The following is a 3,063-nucleotide window of genomic DNA, read 5'->3' on the forward strand; positions in this document are numbered from 1 at the left end:
TGTGCTGCTCAGGGCTTGTCTTCAGTGTTGATATTCAGCCCAAATGCACTGGTACAGCCTGCTATGTGATTAAAACATGGATGTGCTGTTCTAGTTGGTGAAGAGCCACTTCCTTAAGCCCCACCCCACACAGGGCCCTCTGCCACCTCAGCCTCCCCAGCCCTGTCCACCTGTGCTCTAGGAACTGTGGAATCTTCTCCCTCCATGAAAGGGAACGGAAGTCTGCGCTTCCCTCCTACCCTAAGCAATGCAAGGCTTCACCACCTGTCTTACAGGGAGTCAGGTTTAACAGTGGTCAGTGTCAAGTGGACAATGCTCCATGCTTGGTGGGTCTGGCGGCAGCCAAGTGTGGAGGACGGAGAGCATTAACCTTGTGAGACGATCAGGAAGCAGCCCTCACCTGGCAGGACGGTCAGTGGGCATGGGGCTGGCCACTGCCATTGGTCCACTCTCCCTAGGCAGGCTGAAGCTTCATGCACAGTCAGTCATGCTGGGCAACAAGGACAATGGAGATGACCTTGTTCTCCCACTGGGCTCCATCACTGACAAGCCGGACACCTGCTACACAGAGGCTCAGCGGCCTCCCCTGCTGACACTGCAGAGCTGTGTCTGTGATGTGTCCTCACTCGATTCCCTGGGCTTCGGCTTCGCTGGGTCTGGAGTAACCTCATCACTTATTCTTCCAAAACGTTCACCTGTGACAGAAGCTGGATGCCCTGGAAATCGCAAAGACCTGTTCTTTCAGACAATCGGCTCTGCTATTTTGAGACCCCATAGCTGAGACTTTACTCCCTTGTTCTTTCTCTGAGTGCTTCTGCTGTGACAGCCCCTTTACTGAGGGCAGCGAGGTTGCAAGGCCCAGCTTTCTGAGCTGAAGGTCAAGGCCAGGGGATGGGAGAAGTGCGTAGCATGTGACCTTGCTGGGAGGTGTGGGCCACAGCACATCCACTTGTGTTTCTCCATTGGTGTCTTGCCTCCTTCCTCCTTTGGAGTCCTGGGGACCCCCAACCCCAAGTTTTCCAAGTTCAGAGAGCATCTGAAGACACCTCCTGCAACACAAGGCTTCCCGTTACCCTGAGCAGCTTCACCCTGCAACTCTTCCTCTCCCAAACCCAGATGCCCCTTCTCTCGCCACCACCACCACCTCCAGCCAGCCACGGCCAGGCTGCAGGAGGCTGCTCTCCCCAGGATTCTTCCATGGTGTCATTTTATATTCATTTTTAACATTTGTCATTTATTTATTTACTTGAAAGAAAGATAGATAGAAAATTTCCTATCTTCTGATTCACTCACCAAATACTTGCAACAGCCAAGGCTGAGCCAAGCCAAAGCCCGGGCTGGGAACTCCACCCAAGTCTCCCACATGATTGACAGGGACCCAACGCCTGCTGCCTCCCAGGGAGCACATTTGCGGGCAGCTGGAATGGAGAGCTGAGTCAGGACTTGAACCCTGAGATTTGGGATACGCTCGCCCTAAGCAGTGCCTGCACCACCAGCCCTCTCTTCCTGGCTTTCACTCAATGAACCCAAAACTTGTGTTCTTGGCCATCCCAGGCCTCCAGCACCCACATCCCCCTGCTTTCTCCCAACTGCCAACTGGTCTCTGCATTTCTCTCTTCTTCCCAGCCTGGGGCCCACCCTATTGGCCAGTGGCCCTGCACATCATAACTCCACAGTGGAAGCATCGGGTCCCCTGCCCTGCTCCCAGCACCCTCCCCCTCCCCACTGGGCCCTTGGCATGGCCCTGCCTCTCCTCTCCTGGCTATCGCTATCTCCCAACCCTCTCAACTCCTCCACCTCTTGACCACGTCCTGGATGTCTGTGCTCCCAGGAGGGGACACTGCCACACGTTTCACAGCAAACATAGACGACCCCTTGTTCTGAAAAGTTCATCATCTTGGTCACATCCTTCTCTGCCAGCAGGGGAAGCAGTACCTCCCTGGCTGTCCAAAGCAAGCACAGGTGCCTGTCCCCGGGTGTCTTTCTCCTCCTCACTTGTGAGCTTCCTGTCCCTCTTTTCTGACGTCTTCGTCTCTGCCCTCCACCGGCCCCTCCCTGTCGCCTTTGGAACTTGCTCCTCTGGAGAACAGCATCAAACACCTCCCTGCACATCTGCACCTCCCTCGCTTACCTCCCTCACCAGCCAGGGAAACACCCTTTTTGTTCTTTGTCCATTCCCTTTCCCGACAACCTCTAGGTTAAAGGACGTCTTTTCCAAAGTGTCTACAGATGTGTCTTGGGCACGAGGGTTTTTTTTTCCTTTAATTTGTATAAATGGTAGGGCTTTCAAAGTGCTCCTGTTCACACACAGAGACCTGTCTCTCAGAGGAGACTGTGGGCATGAAAAGCAAAGCTTCTCAATGGTTTATGTTCTTGAGGGAGCTCTCGATGGACCTATCAGCCAGGAAAAGACCCATTGTTGGAGGAGCTGGGCAGCACTGTCTGCCTTGACCTCTCCCCCTGAGGTCGCACATGAGCAATTAAACCACTTCTGCAGCTGCCCTTAGAAGTCTTTTCTGGAGAGGAGCCACTGCGTTCATCCATGACCTCACCTGGCTCAGCAAGCGAGTGTGAGGAGCAGGTTTGGAATTCAAGGCCAATTCTGATGGGAGGAAAACACAGCCTAGATCTCTCCCTAACACCACACACAAAGATGAAGCCTAGACAGATGGAAGAAATGCAACTTTGGGCTGTGTCATGGCCTAGCAGGCTAAGCCACTGCCTGCGATGCCAGTTCCAGTCCCGGCTGCTCCACTTCTGATTCAGTTTCCTGCTAATGTGCCTGGGAAAGCAGTGGAGTATGGCCCAAGGATGTGGGCCCCTGCCACCCATATGAGAGACCCAGATGAAGCTCCTGGCTCCTGGCTTTGAACTTGACAAGCTCCAGTTGTTGTAGCCATTTGTGGAGCGAACCAGCGAATGGAAGGTCTTTCTCTCTCTTTGTCTCTCACTATCTCTCTCTGTGACTGCCTTTCAAATAAATAAATACATCTTTTTTAAAAAAAAAAGAAATGCAAAATTTATTTTGTAAAGATTTATAAGTTCAAAAGGCAGAGTGTCAGA

Source organism: Oryctolagus cuniculus, chromosome 18 (genome assembly GCF_964237555.1).
Source record: "Oryctolagus cuniculus chromosome 18, mOryCun1.1, whole genome shotgun sequence".
In the NCBI taxonomy this organism is placed as follows: domain Eukaryota; kingdom Metazoa; phylum Chordata; class Mammalia; order Lagomorpha; family Leporidae; genus Oryctolagus; species Oryctolagus cuniculus.